At 38.3% G+C, this 15822-nt stretch overlaps 1 long non-coding RNA gene across 9 annotated transcripts in view; it reads right to left on the reverse strand.

The window, feature by feature from the left end:
* The window catches only part of LOC136103793 (uncharacterized), a 63989-nt gene that overhangs the window by 24711 nt on the left and 23456 nt on the right, over nucleotides 1-15822 (reverse strand). For 3 of the 9 annotated variants that reach the window (XR_011739756.1, XR_010651667.2, XR_011739754.1), the window contains exon 2: nucleotides 7748-7861. This is a non-coding gene — a long non-coding RNA (uncharacterized lncRNA). Of the gene's footprint in view, nucleotides 1-171; nucleotides 290-1884; nucleotides 2023-7747; nucleotides 7862-15822 lie in introns of all 9 variants that reach the window. The other 6 variants (XR_011739760.1, XR_011739759.1, XR_011739755.1 and 3 more) reach the window with 6 other exon arrangements.

The following is a 15822-nucleotide window of genomic DNA, read 5'->3' on the forward strand; positions in this document are numbered from 1 at the left end:
CATCTAGTACTGGGGGAATCTGTGGAGCCAAATAAGCAGTGATGTAATATTTAGTGAGCTACAGTCCTGTGATTTACCTGCACAGAAAAGAAAACTGTATAAAGATGTGCATGGATGTTGCAAAAAGCTAGGGAGGGTATGAGAGCTATTATGGTAAGAAGTTAATCTGACCTGGCTTCGTTTACCTCATATGGATCAAGGTTCCAAATCGTCACTTCCCTGTCATATAACAGAGTTCGGCCAAAGGAAAATTAGGGTTTTTTTCCTTGCACTTGTTGCCACAAAGCATCTATAAGGAAAATATAAAACCAAAGCACAACTTGAAAGAAGTAATGGCTAGTGTTTTCTCAACCTGCTTTTTAAATAAGATCAGGACACGAGTTAGTGATAAAACTCTTCTTATTGGATGGTTTGGTACTTAAGAAATAATTACTGAAATGAAAGGGAACTATTCCTCGTGCTCAACTGGATTTTAAATATAGAGTGGACATGCATAATTTCTCCTTGTCATACAAGCTTATTATGCGCTTAGATAACTTTTTCCTAATAAATGCCTTGTATACAAGGATTTTTTTTCAGTAACTAAAATGATTCTTACTTTTCTGCCAAAACCCTAGGGTATATTCTGTACCAATTAAAACACCGAGGAGAGCACAGATCACTTCCGGGTGCAGTGGTGCAGCCCCAGCTGCCCTCAGGAGAGCTCAGTTCCAGATGTTCCCATTTTGCTCTATGGAGTGGTGCTGTAACTGTTGGAAAGCAAGGATGTGATTTGGCTCCATGAAAATGTTCTGTTTATATACTTTCACTGTGGCTGTAGTGATGTGTATATATGCCATGAAGGAAAATATATTATGGACTGCAGTTTTTTAAAAGCATTCATATTGCTCAAGTGAGTGCAAGAAATGCTTAGATTTGAGGATATAATAATGGCTATTCAAATCCCATGTAAGAGGGAAATTAGTATCTAAAGCTGCATATAAGGCAACCTAGCCAATGATATGAACCTGCCATATGAATCATTTACGTTGGAGAAGACCTTTAAGACCACAGAGTTCAAGAGTTAATCTAACATTGGCAAGTCCACCACTAAATCATGTCCTTAAGCAGCATGTCTACACATCTTTTAACTACCTCCAGGGATGGTGACTCAGCCACTTCCCCGGGCAGCCTGTTCTAGCACATGATATAAATCTTTTGGTGAAGAAATTTTTCCTAATATCCAATTTAACTTCACCTGATGCAACTTGAGACCATTCCCTCTTGTCCTACCACTTGCTACTTGGGAGAACAGGCTGACACCCTCCTCACTACAACTTCTTTTCAGGCAGTTGTAGAGAGCAATAAGGTCTCCCCTCGGCCTCCTCTTCTGCAACTAAAAAACTTCCAGTTCCCTCAGATGGTCCTTGTACAACTTGTTCTCTAGATCCCTCACCATGCTACTTGTATGATTATAGTGTATATATAGAGGGGAAGAAGAAAAACCTATCTATGGAAGTGTTTCTAGGTGCTCATCTCTAGTGTTTCTCTCACTGTTTCATAGGGCTGTTTTATAGGACACTAAAAGCTTAACATAGCTTGGATTCAGTGAAAACAAAGAATGGGAGAAAAGCTTCAGTTGTGGTTTTTCTCATCTTTGTGATATTGTTTCAGAATAAGTTCTACTTGGCTGTGGGAGAAACAGAATGTGTGGGGGTCCCTGTAACCAGCCCCCTCTTTCTCCTTGGTGCGGTGGAATGGCTGCATCTCACGTGGCCCTTTGACAGCTGCAGGTATCTCTCCAGAATCTTAAAATGTAAGCTGTGCTTAAAAGGATGATACTGGGGGGTAAAAAAAAAATAAATCATTGAACAACAAAGAAATAAGTGACTTATCTTCCACTACCTGATGTGAGACTCCTTCAAAGTAGAAAGAATACTAAATGGGGCTGTGCATTGTGTAATATTGAAATCATAGGTTGGCCCAGTGTGATTCTTCCACACAGCAAACTTCTGAGGCTTGTGGTCTTCTGAAAAACACAAACTTGAGAGAAAGCGACCCTATCACAACTATTACTAATACAAAGAAGTGTCCTAAGAAAATTGTTGTTCACAAGAATAACAACAGATTAGATTGTATTCAACAAAGCAGTAGAACTGACATGTTTCCATAAAAAAAAAAAAAGTAACAAAAATGAAAGCAGAACACCTAACAACGGCCTGAAGGAAAAGCCCCTTTGTTAGTGTTCAAGCACCAGAGAATACTTGGCCTGTTTTGAACAGCAGTGTTTTTATAACATGCTTTTGTTGGATCGCAATCTTGTCTCTCTTCTCTGTTTGATCTAAAAGTCCAACTGTGTTAATTTAACAAATTAATGTAATGCATTAAGCTTGTAATATGATTAAAGGTATTACTAGAACTTTCTATAAAGAATGTTTTTATTCTCATTCTGTTAGGAATTTTTCCCTGTGATTGCAGATGTACACAAAACTGTAACTACATCTGGTTGAAAATTTAATCTTTCCCCCGCCCTCCCCCTCCCCCGTGGAGAAAACACAAATTGTTTTGAAGAAATATATATTTTTCAATGGACATTTTTCCTGGGAAGGCGTTTTGTGTGAGAAGAATAAAAAAATACCCCTTGCTGCCCCAGAATGGTCGATAGCGTGGTGTGTTTGCTGTGTCTCCAGAATGTCATAGCTCTGTTGTTGTTGGAGAAGGACCTGGAAACCTGGATTTCCAATACTCTGTGTGAATGATTGGACTACTATTTATCTGGAAAGCAATCATGCTGCCTGGTTTTTCTCCTCCTCTCTCCTTTGCTATGACCTCCTTTCCCAAAAATAAAATGAAAATAATTTAGACTCACTTCTCTGTAGTCTAACACAGAAAAAAAAAAAAATCAAAATCAAAATCTGTGAGAAAGATATTATTTTCTAATCAATCTTAACTGTAATGCATCAATCTGTTTTTCATGTTGTCTAGTAAAGAAAATAACAATGTAGAGTTTGCCCTTAGCAATGAAGTGGAACTGTCTGTGTATGGAGAGAAAGGTGCCATATCTCTGGCTGAAGAGCTCTGGAGCAATGGAAAATCATCACATTCATTTCACTCAGTCTTGCAAAGAAGCATCTTGCCGTCTGTGCACTTGTGTATGTACTTAATATTTTGCGTTATTTCTGCATAGTGAAAGCTAGAACTAATGTTGACAGTGTGAGGGCTGCTTTAAAAAAACACAAAACCAAAAAAAAAACCAAACCAAAACCAAAAACCATGACACACACACAAAAAGTGGGGAAAACCAAATCGTCTTCATAAGGCCAAAGTGACTCTTTATGGGATAATAAAAAATAATTAGTCTAAATCTCTCTCCCATTCATACAAAACCATGCAAAACCTTAGCTTCATCTTATTGTTGACTATTATGGTATCTCTTCTGAAGAACGAATTCTAACTGAAATCAGTAAAGTGTCTTTCAAAAAGTTCAGCATGCATGCTAAGATATTGCAGATTATTTTTATGTACTTGAACAAAACTTTGTCTTTTTTTTAAAAAAAAAGCTTCTATGAGTGTGGAAAGAAAGGTGATGGTCGCATCATGCTCCCATAGGATGCACCTCATTTTTAGTACTTGTTTTAATATTCATCACTGAAATAAGTTTTTGGGTGTGCTTCTGAATCATTGCTTTTCAAAAAGAAACAGACATTGCCCTACACCTCCAGATGGTTTTCCACCTTGCTTAAAGATTGGTGCTGTTCTCCTTCATTTTTTAGAAGATATCATTTTTTATTAGACTCTTCATTCAGGATAGATGCTCTTCATTTTTAATTCAAGGGAACATGAGGAGTTAGAATTGGTGTATATTAGATCTCATTGAAATATTTCAGTCTTGTCTTTAAAAACTTACAGGGCTGTAACTTTCTCTCGAAAGGCTGCTGTGACATTCAGATATTTGTTGGCTGGACTTGAAAGTACGCTTTGGATACTGTTGAGAAAAATCCAGTGCCCCATAAGTGCAATACACAATAAAAGGAAGTAATGCTCACAACCTTTTGTGTATGGATTGCTGCAGACTGCTTTTTGTCTTAATGCTTGCTGTTGGCTGACCTGGAGAAAAGGTAGTTTCTACATTTTATTCCAGTTATCTATGTGAAATTTTTCATTTTGTGTCCTCTTTGGTTTTGCTTTGACCTGCTTTTACAGTCTTTGGTGGTGCCTGTTTAACATGTGTGCAGTGAACAGCTGCACTGCTGACTTCCTGCAGATGTTGGGAGCCAGTGTGAGTTTGTAACTGCCTCTGTGATGTTCCATCATGGAAGCCTTGATTTAGGAAAAAGAAAAATCATGTTCTCTCATAGGTGTCTTCAAATGTCCTGATCTAGAGAAAAACAGTGTGGTATTTTCTGGCACACTCTGTACTGAGCTGTTTGGGATGGTTTTCTTCTGTGGCTCCTAAACGCATCAGATAAAGTCTGGAGCCATCCAGTAACTGTATGTTCCAAGTTCCTTTTCATATCTACAGCAATCCTGTTAATGTTACCTCTTTTAAAGCTCTTTGTTAGGAAATATCATCAGATAAAAGGCTATGTACTCTGGATTTCTGCTCTGTAAAAGCCCATTAAGTAAACACAGTGTTACCAGCTGACTTCTGAGCCTAGTTTTACTGAGAGTTTTAGTGTGCTGTTAACAGCTACATGGCTTTTTTGATTTCCTGATTTGAAAGGCAATTTTGCTTATCAGACCACCTCTGTTTTCCTGATTCCTTCATGTATGAACTTGCCCAAAAGAAGAGCCATCTCTAAATCTATTTTCTATATTGAGTTCAAAATATCTATTAATCCGATAATAATTTTAGAAAGTGACCACAGCACTGCTATTTTGTATCTGTACTTTAGTATAAGAATTTCATATATTTAAGATTCCTAATTGAATTTCTTTCCAAGGTAAATTTCAGAAAGATAACCCTTAAGCAGACCTGTATCAGTGTGCTTATATGGGAACTTAGCTGGTGATTAAGGTTGCACCTGGAGCGGGGAGTTAAACTGTAGTGACAATCTTTCACTCTGCAGTTGTTTCCAGGACCTGATACCTTTGTATAGGTTTCAGCTGGGTTTCATGTTCTAGCTCTGGAAAAGCATTTTCTGTGGCACATCCTGGTCTGCCTCGTTTCTCCCGTCTCTACCATCAAATTCCTACATCATAGGTATATGTGCCTAATGTTGCCAAGTTTGAGACAGAAATGTAATCAGTGCTCTACACAGATTTTCTGGAAACTGAGGTTGAAAAGGAAACAATTAACAAAATCAGCACTGCTAGTCAAGAGTTGCAATGAGTTTTTTTCCAGGGGAAAGAACAGTCACAGTAAAGCCAGGGCTCATTGATCCTCTTCTCTGTGCTGGTGCACAGCATTCTCTTTTTCTCCTTTCCTTATGTCCCCCCAAAATATCTTTGCTGCAGGCCCCTCCAGTTTAGGGGGAATTCAAAATATGAAGACTGAATCTTCACTCTTTAAGAGTAACTTTACAGCACTTTTCCTTGCTAGGATAGAATGGAAACCATAAACTAATGGTAAATGTCAACTAACTGCTAGACTTGAAAGAACCAGCAGCTGGCTTCTGCTTATGCAGCAGAGAAACTATGTGGGAGGGAATGTAAAGAACCTCCTCAAATACCCACTCCAGTGGTGAGGGGGGTGGGGAGAGACTGTGCTGAATATGAGTTTTAACCTTTAGAATTCTTTTGCTGTTCTCTCATTCACAGACTTGTATGAAAATGCAAAATAGTAATTGGTTTGTTTCAGGTAAAGGCATCAGACGAAGGTCCCATGACACCTAAAATTAATTTCTGATAAGAAAAGGGGCACTTAATTTGTCTGTATAAATTTTGTGTCTGTTAAAGATTTGTTATGAATCTCATAAACGTTTTTTGAAATGTATTTAATGAATAATTGCTTTCAAAGAGCTTGAGCGTGCCTCAAATCGGATGCAATGTTTCAATGCAGCAACGTTATTAACATCGTTAGAGTAGTATTGAAATGGCAGCTCTTAAAAAATGCATCTACCACAAATCTGAAATGATGGGTTTGAGTACAAATAAACAAAGGGGAAATAGATTGGGTGATATTCGTTCATCTGATGCATAAACTGAGATCAAAAATAGTCCACAGATTCATATTACTATAAATTGAGACAAATTCTAGGTTGGCAATGCTGTTTGACCTAAAAGCTGTCTAAGCAAAGCAACTAATGTTTCTTCTAATTCTAATAGGAAGTCCATACCTGCTGTCAAGGAAGACAAAGGGTTGGTTTGGAGTGTGGTGGTGTGGTTTATTGTTGTTGGTTTTTGCAATAATTGTTAGATCCTTCATCACATCTGATATAGAAAACAATATATAGTCGAAGTTCATGGCACAGTGATTTTTAACTTTTTGTAAAAAGGTTCAGGGGAAACAGACTAGAAATTGAAAAGTTTTTTGTCTGAAAATAGTCAATTACAAGACACTTAACTAACGTATCTGAAAAATGTGGTGGCTGTCTGCCTGGTTTTTAATTGACAAACTTTCTATATCTGGATACTGGTTTTACTGGGCTGAAGAAACTGCTTTCAAGGAATAGTAAATATCGTTCAGTATGGGAAGATTGTTTTTACATGTTTGAGGAACAACTCCCAAATGTGGAAAAAAAAAATAGAACTCTGCAACTCTGTTATTTCACCTGCTCTTCTTTTAGAAGTGTCCTTTCTTGTTTGCTGACAACTCCCACTATGGAGCACTTGTCCCCGGTCCTGGGAATTGCTGTTAACTCCCCAAGATGGGGGTGGGAAATTAGAACTGGTGAGCAAGGGCTGGAAGGGTACCAGCTGGAGGATATTTGTGACAGATAAGAATAACAGGAAGAGAGAGGAAAAAAAGAAGTGGTCAGCGCTTCTGCCTTTTTAAAAGTGAGGTGCAGATGACTTGCTGTGATGTTTTTGCAATGTCTTGTTTCCAGACTGCTGGCTTAGACAGCCACGTCTTTAATTTGCCCAGTCTATAACAACTACTTCTGTTGCTACCACAGAAAGAGAAATTATAGTTTCCAAGCCTTCATTTCATACCTCTTACCTATAATCCTCAAGTTCCAGTCTGTCTGACCACTTGACTAGGCTTTTTTAATTAGCAGATCTTTTTGGGAGCCTTTAAATATGTTTTGCTTATACAGAAACACTAAATAGCCTTGGAAACTCTTGATGAGATGAAAAACATCCTGCTGGGAGTATAAAATGGTACATAGTGCCTAGAATAATGATTTCTATAATTGAGATTTTCATGTGCTGTATTAGAAGGCATCGTTTACCTGAGGTCCTGTTCTTAGAAAAAAAAAATGCTTAGCTGTTTAAAACTCATCTGTTTAATTCAGTCTCTACACTGTGGTGGTGTTTATTTTGAAGAAGGCTTATGGGCTTGGCGTGAAAGACACAAAGAACCTGAGATGAAAACTACTCTTCAAATATTTCTGTGCAAACTGTGGTTCAGATATACTTATTTGATTTGTCCAAATGAGGCAGGTGGAGTTTCATAATGATCTTTTCCTTGTACCTAAGACCACTGTGCTGCCTGATCATTTGGCTGAGGTGGCACGTTGTTAATAAGCAGCATAATCTGGGAAGGTATACCCTTCTGTAGAAGGTAGTAGAAGTTAGTAGCTTTCACCATTGCAAGTATCTTAAACCAGCTTATTTTAATCAATTACTAATTGTATGGCACAACCAGCTAATGTCTGGGAGGTACCTTGGAGACCCGATAACATGTTTCGTCTACTTCTGGGTAACCGACACAGAAGATGTTGGTCAAATTGCCCTCCTTTCACTTCATTTGCTGGTCTCCAGCTCTGTGGTGATTTGTCTAGAAGACAAAGAAATAAAAGATTTTGTGTTATAGCTTAGTATATGCTCAGTAGATCAGCCAATAATTGGTCTTGACATTACCCAAGGAAAAATTGCTAGTGACACTGTAGAGGTCTGAGTGGTTTTGTACTAATTCTTTCATTTGGATTTTTCAGATGAAATATGTTGTGCTTCAAGCTAGCTCTGAGTGAAATTAGATTATTCAGAATATTAAACTGAGACACAATACTGTGAATAAGCCTTATATTTTCAATAATTTAAACTTCATAAATACATATGTCTGTGGTGTTTCGTTTCATGCTGTTCTGGTTTGCTGTTCTTGTGAGACTATTCAGACACATAAAACAATCGAAATTTCCCAGAAAATAAGCTCTAGGGTTACTCTCAGTGCTGCAGATAAGTGTTGATAAGATCCTTCTCTGAAAACTCAAATATTAAACCTGTGTGCATCAGTCCCTTTCTGTAGTGTAGCTTTGAATTAATTTTCTATCTTAAAGAAAAACAATCCCATTTAAATACTCAAATATGGGTCTTAGGTAATAGTCTGTTCCCAATTGGTACCATGCATCAATCCTGATAAAATCTGCAAAAAATCCTTCAGTTTTTCAATAGCTCTTGAAATTGTTTCATCCTTAGCCTGCAATGTCCGAAGGCACTCAAGGAACTACATAAATGACCATGCCCCGTCCCCAGGGTGCAGCGGGTTAGGTGATGGGATTCCCAAAGCCTTCAAAATTCTTGGCATTTGGGATTGAAAATGCCAGGACTCAAGTAACAAATATTTGAGTTCCTTGTTTTAAACCCTCTTTATTAAAATGTGTTCATCTGAATAAGCTTAGTACCAATGAAGTATGCTATATTAAATCTAAAAAGAAATATTTTCAAATCTATTCTATCCAGTGGTCTAATGATTACTTTTCAAAGAACTCATGGTCTGCAAAATACTGTAATTATACAACATATGCTTAAAAAGAATGGTCCATAGAAGTAATTTTCATGTAGTTTCGTGGAAGACATTTTGAGAATTTTGGATCCATCTTGTTCACACAGAATCACAGAATGTTAGGGATTGGAAGGGACCTCAAAAGATCATCCAGTCCAATCCCCCTGTCGGAGCAGGAACACGCAGATGAGGTTACACAGGAAGGCGTCGAGGTGGGTTTTGAATGTCTCCAGAGAAGGAGACTCCACAGCCTCCCTGGGCAGTCTCTTCCAGTGTTTGTCACCCGTACTGAGAAGAAGTTTCTTCTCATATTTAAGTGGAACCTCCTGGGTTCCATTTTGTACCTGTTGCCCCTTGTCCTATCATTGGTTGTCACTGATATGAGCCTGGCTCTGTCCTCCTGACAATCACCCTTTACATATTTATAAACATTAATGACATCACCCCTCAGTCTCCTCCAAGCTCCCTCAGCCTTCCCTCGTAAGGGAGATGCTCCACTCCCTTAATCATCTTTATTGCCCTGTGCTGGACTCTCTCCAAGCAGTTTCCTGTCCTTCTTGAACTGAGGAGCCCAGAACTGGACACAATACTCCAGGTGTGATCTCACCAGGGCAGAGTAGAGGGGGAGGAGAACCTCTCTTGACCTACTAAGCACCCCCCTTCTAATACACCCCAGGATGTCATTGGCCTTCCTGGCCACAAGGGCACAGTGCTGGCTCATGGTCATCCTGCTGTGCACCAGGACCCCCAGGTCGCTTTCCTCTACACTGCTCTCTAACAGGTAGTTCCCCAATTTGTACTGGAACTTGGGGTTGTTCCTACCCAGATGCAAGACTCTACCCTTGCCCTTGTTATATTTCATTAAATTTTTCCCTGCCCAACTCTCCAGCCTGTCCAGGTCTCGCTGGATAGCAGCACAGCCTTCTGGTGTGTCAGCCACTCCTCTCAGTTTTGTGTCATCAGAAAACTCGCTGACAGTGTACTCCATTCCCTCATCCAAATCGTTGATGAATATATTGAATAGTACTGGTCCCAGTACCGACCCCAGAGGCACTCCACTAGATACAGGCCCCCAACTAGACTCTGCCCCATTGACCACAACTCTCTGGCTTATTTCCTTCAGCTATACCTTCTCCATTATGATTAATAGAGGAACATGTAAGTTTGAATTCTTTGAATAGCTTTGAAAAATCTCACATTTGTTATTTGTCTGCTTTATAGGACATGAGAAAAAAACGCTGACATCCCTCAGGGAATTAAAGCATAGGGCTTTAATTACATAATGCCCATTAATGCTAATAAATTTAATGCTAAAGACCTATGCTGTACCAGTGCCAACTAAAACAAAAGTCTCCTTCCTTTTCAAACCTGGTGCCTGGACATGCAGTCATTAAAATGTAGTGGGTTGCAATGACAGGCATTAGACAAAGATGCAAGATTTCATTTTAAGTTTCAACAGCTTTCATAGGCTAAAATAATTCTAGGATTTGATCTTGAAGTAATCTTTAAAAGCATTCAAATGGGATAGTGTCAGCTGAGTGAGGGAAGAGGCCACTATATACGTGAAATCAAGTGACAATATTTTTCAACTGCCGCAGTGTTTCTATAATCTGATATGATTTGAGTTTTCTCTCAAAAGATTGTTTTGTAATGTTAGCCTGAAGAATGAGTTTACCAGCTGTATAAGATAAAGCATGTTTGTAACTCCTTATTCACAAATCCAGTTTCTTATTTCATTCTCTGCTCGATATCTGTCACCTAGTCAGTAACTGTAGACCTTTTATTTTATTATTATTATTATTATTATTTTTAAATACATCTGTACTGTTAGTCCTTCTGGAATTTGACTCCAGAACTAAGTCTTCTCTTGCAGTATTTCTGGAAATCAGACAATCAAATCACTCCTGATCTACATGTTGAAGTGCAGCAGTTCTACTTTCTGTGGGTGGAGTACATGGGAAGGTTGGGATTCACTTTATAAAAATTGGAAGAAAAAAAAGTATCAGTAAGAGGATCAAATTGGCAGATGTAGACTTTTTTCACATCTCTGTAGTGAGCCAACATTTAGTATCCCTTTATGCTAGCACAACAAAAATGTGATAGTGGTTTGGTCTGCTTGAGAATGGAGACCAAATGGGAATAGCTGTGCATGAGAAGGATGGCATTTTATCAGAGCAGATGAGAGGATTTTGTGGCAGCAGGAACATGAGATGAGGAGAGGCTAAGTGATAGTTGGACAGTAAAACGTGTAAAAAGAATATAAAGCATTTAGATACTGTCTGGCTATGAAGACTTAAAAAATGTCTGGTCTTAGCAAACAGGAGGATAGTGGCATCAGACAAAGGAATGTGAAGAAATTTAATGAAATACAAATTTAATAAAAAAGTCAACTTGTAACTAAATATATAATAGTAAATTTTTGCTCTTGTGTTCCTTGTCCTTCACCTCAGGTATAAAAAGGAAAACAGGGTTGTTTCTCTTTGTTTTTTTCTTATATTGTTCTTGACTATCCCAATTTCTGTATAGTAACGATCAGTGCTGATCTCGTGATGTGGTTTTAGTAGTTACTCAAAGGATTATCAGCCCTTTCTTTCCGAAGCCCATCACCAGAGCAGGCTCCAGGAGCAGACAGAAGGGAAGGCTGAGGGCTGGTGGGCAGCTCATGTGCTTGAAGTGAGATGTGTGTCGCAGCCTCGTGGCCTGGGGAGCTGCCCCGCTACTCTGCCTGCCCACCATGCTCTCCTCCTCTAGAGAGCTCTCGGCATTTGTGTTTTATCCTCAATTGCAAACCTGTTAATTCAGGGCATCGATCACATTTTTGGTACTTTTGTTATGTAATGTTTCTTATGTCTCTTTTTTATACTGCATTAGTGTTTCTGCTGAAAGACTTTGGCTGAATTAGAGTGGTTCTGCCACCAGATATGTAGAAACAGCCTCACATAAGAGAAAAAAGGGCTATTATAAAGCAGAGAGTTTGTAAGAATGCTGTATATTGGTGAGCGTTTTGAAAACCTTACTGATGACTAAGCCTCTATTTTACACCTCTGCTTCCCAATTCCCAGTCTGGTGGGAGCTCATGTTATTTTTAACAGCAGCTACTTTTGCCACTGAGTCCTAATGGATTGGAATCACTCTAAATAATTCATAATTTTTAATCTTATTTGCTGTTGTTGTAAATATTCTTTTTTATTTTTAAATTAATGAGAAACTTTGATTGTCTCAAATCTTCCCACAATCAGTTTCACTTTTTCCCAATTTTCTGACCAGATTCAAAGAGAAATCATGTTCTCGCTTTTCCTTCCACTCTGTTTGCCTGTGTTCACCTCACTCCTGCTCTCCCTGCTCACAGGCAGACCTGTTCCAGCTCAGTGATGGGTGCCAGTCACGATAACATAACAAGCCAAAAGTAGTAAACTTGCTATGAAAAGCTTGCAAACTTGGAAGTGCTTAGGTGCCAGGGTTTTAAACTCATTGCAACTTTATTAATGACACCCTGGGGGAAGAATCTTTTAATAGTAAACATTTTCAAACAGATTTGAGCTGAAAAAGCTGGATTTACTTTGCTTTGGTTGCATGTGTACTGCAACATTATCAGGAGATGATTTAGAGCAACAGTGGTGAACTCTTAGCGTGGATCGTCTTGAACTGGAGGTTCTCTATGACTGAAAATGTTTTTTTTTTCTAGCTTTATGGAAGCTTCCTCCCTCCCACCCCTTGTAGCACTTCGCAGTTTAAAAAGAGCCATATGTTAAACAGCATTTGTTGAGCTTACTGAATAATCAAATATGATTTCATTTTTCTTGAAACATTTGTTCCTACTCTGCTTTTGAAATGACACACGTGCTAGTGTGCAATTCTTCTCCCTGGTAGTTTCTACATGAAATCTCTTTTCCCTGAGAAAATGGAATCTTTGTGTCTTTGTCTCCTCACTAGCTTTCAGGCATGTTTTGGCAGGCGCTCTGGCTGTCGAGGCACTGGAGAGGAGGGGCCTTGCGCTCATTTGTCAGCTTCTCTTGCATCTGTAATTTTTGTCCACTCAGCAGTACTGGAGGGGCTTAGAAAAGGGGGAGAGCTCGTAGCTGTTGAAAGCTAAACTCTTGAAATAATTGCTGGACTGTAACAGTTTGGGGAAGGGGTGTGTAGGGGGAGAAACTACCAATGTTTCGTCTAAACACAGCTTTTGGTTCAAGGTTTTAGCAACTCTCCATTTGATGTAATTGCATGCCTTTCCCCCATATACCTGTACAGCCAATGGTAGCTGTGTTTATAGGCTTGTTTATTGTGTGTCGATAAACTGGCGTGTTTTTTTTGTGTGTTTGTTTTGTTGCTGTTCAAGACCTGGTTCTTCCCAATCACCAGCTTAATTGGAAACATTTAAAGTAATCTCTAACTTTTGTCCTAATCCTCTGCTGCAATCTTCCTTCTCAGACCTTGTGCTTTCATCTCCTTGTATAATGTAACCAATTTGTTAATTTTTTTCTTATTAGAGGACAGATCTCTTCATACTAAAGAAAACATTTTTCGTCTTCAGCTTTTTATGGAATATTAATGTTGAATTCTCCTCTTCGTTTCAGTAGGCTATTTAAGCTTGGGGCTCATACTGTGAGCTGTTAATTAATCAGTGTGACAGATGAAAAAAGTATCCAACTATGAAAGAAAACCTAACTTCGGTGACTAACAATAAGGATGGGAACCCGAGTGATTGAAAGGATTTCTTTTCTTTTGTGAATGTGTGATAAGGAGTCTTAAGCTGTTTGAGGTAACAATGTTTTTTTGCTCAGTTTGTGTCTTTGCACAAACATTAAAGGGCTCATCAATATTTGTCTTGAAAAGTCTAGACAGGAGATAAAAGAACCTCTCCTGCAGTTTGAAGAGATCCTGTTTCCCATAATTAATAACAGGAAGCAAGTAAATAAGGCTTTACTGACAAATGAAACTGCAACAGTAACATGTACCCAGAAACATTAGCTCCTAGCTGAGAAATGTAACTGAGTTCTGTTTGGTTTAGTGTACAGGAAAAGACTGCTGTGGAAATGCATTAGAGCTTTGCTCAAGTCTAATTTGGTTATGTGATAGCAGTCTGAAAGTCCAAAAGTAACGATAATGCATTTTAATTATTGAGAGTGATTCCTGACCTTTGTTTACATCTGTGTTATAGACCAAGAACTCTTTCCCCATCATTATTTGAAACTCTTTGAACTCAAAAGGAGATTTTCATGTTTACTTAAAAGCTACCAGAAAGCATTTCAGACATTTCCTGGAACAAACTGTGTATATATATATTTTGGGAAGATAAGAAATGAAAGGAAACTTGAGGAAAAGCTTTTAATTTTCTTCTCTTCTGAAGATAGTATTTTCCCTTCAAAAATACCTTTTCAGAAAGTAGTTGGAACCCTTTTCTCCCCCTCCTCAGGTCCTCTTGTTAAAATCAGTTAAACAACAAAAGGGGAGGTAGATCCTCATCTCTTCTGTACAAGTGTAAAACCAGGGCAGTGCTATTTATCTCACTGAGCTGTTAAGATCATTTCAGTAACTCCACATTGCAATGACAAAAATTCAGTCTTGCCCTTGCCTGCCATACTTACGACTTTCTTTCGTTTTTGGGCTACAAGGAGGGGAGGTTGAAGGGAGTGAAATAGGAAGAGGTGGTTAGGAGGGGGTGGTTGTTTTCCTGGGGAACAGCAATGACTGAATATTCAGAAGCACATTTAACTCCTTGTTTGTGCAGGACCTTAAGTCTGATCTTGTTGAATTATGGGTTCATCATGGGCATGTCGACTATATGATACAACTGTATAATGCAGACTACATGTCATCTTAGTGCTGGCCTTGAAAAGAAAAGTGAATTTGTTTCACTGATTCATAGATACACTAGACAGTAAATTCCTACTTTAGCTGTTTAATTTACAGTTAACTACTAATTTTTTTTCCCTGTAGAAAGCTCTACAGCTCATCTACTAAAAATGACAAGATAGGCCAAAATAACCCTATTTGTAGAGCTAATGTTTTTCCCTTTTCTGTACATTTTAGAAGATTAACAGCCGTTGCTGTACAGGAGCATGGTGATGAATACTAAATAGTCCATCCATAAGGCATTTTGGAAGGAATTCAGTAAATCCAAAGATATCCTGACATTGTAGCCCATAACTTCATTTATTTTTTCCACTGACTATGAAAGTACTATGAAAGCACTATGCATAGCAGCACTATGAAAGCAAGAGACTATATCCAAAGAGAAGAAACGGTATTTACAATACCTTGTCAGGTTAAAATGTTTACTGTCTGATGTACTTTTATTGTTCACTGAGTAAATGAGAGATTTGAGCATGTCTACCTAACTTTAAGCACAGGCTTTTTCTGTTTAACTCAATGAGATTATATATTTTCATAGTTCATAATTGGACTTCTGTTATTTTCTAAATGCATTTCCATGCCCTGCTGAGTACTGAGCTCTGTCCCATTGAATCATGCACGCCAGTATCCAACTAGACTTACAGCTCTTAAAAGCGACAGTTTATAGAAAATGGTGCTACTTGACACAAGTGCTTGGGTTCTTACTGCAAATAAATATCTCTGATGTCACTTCAAATGACTATAGTAATAGGAAAAAGTCAGAAAGACAACTGATGAAGGTCTTCTTTCAGGGTGTCTGTAAGTTATTATGTCGAGTTTTTTTGCTAGCTCAGAAATGTAATAACTAGCTGGCTCCTGAGAGACATTTTTAGTGCACAAGGTGCATTTTCTGTAGTACAAACAAAAGTCACATTACGCAACAAAGCTTTGAAGAAAATTGTGTGAATTTTTCATTTATTTGGGACCCTTGAAAATCAGGAGTTTGTATGTTGCACATGATAAATCTAGGGTTACAAATTTCACTAATCAAAAATAAAACAATATACAAGACTCTTTAATAAATGATTTGAGTATCTTCAATTGAATATCCCAAAGAGAATTTTACCTGTGAAGCCTAATCTTTGTATTCAGCTTTTGATGTGTTTTTTGCATAACTAAGGGAG

This window comes from Patagioenas fasciata, chromosome 6 (genome assembly GCF_037038585.1).
Source record: "Patagioenas fasciata isolate bPatFas1 chromosome 6, bPatFas1.hap1, whole genome shotgun sequence".
NCBI classification, from domain to species: domain Eukaryota; kingdom Metazoa; phylum Chordata; class Aves; order Columbiformes; family Columbidae; genus Patagioenas; species Patagioenas fasciata.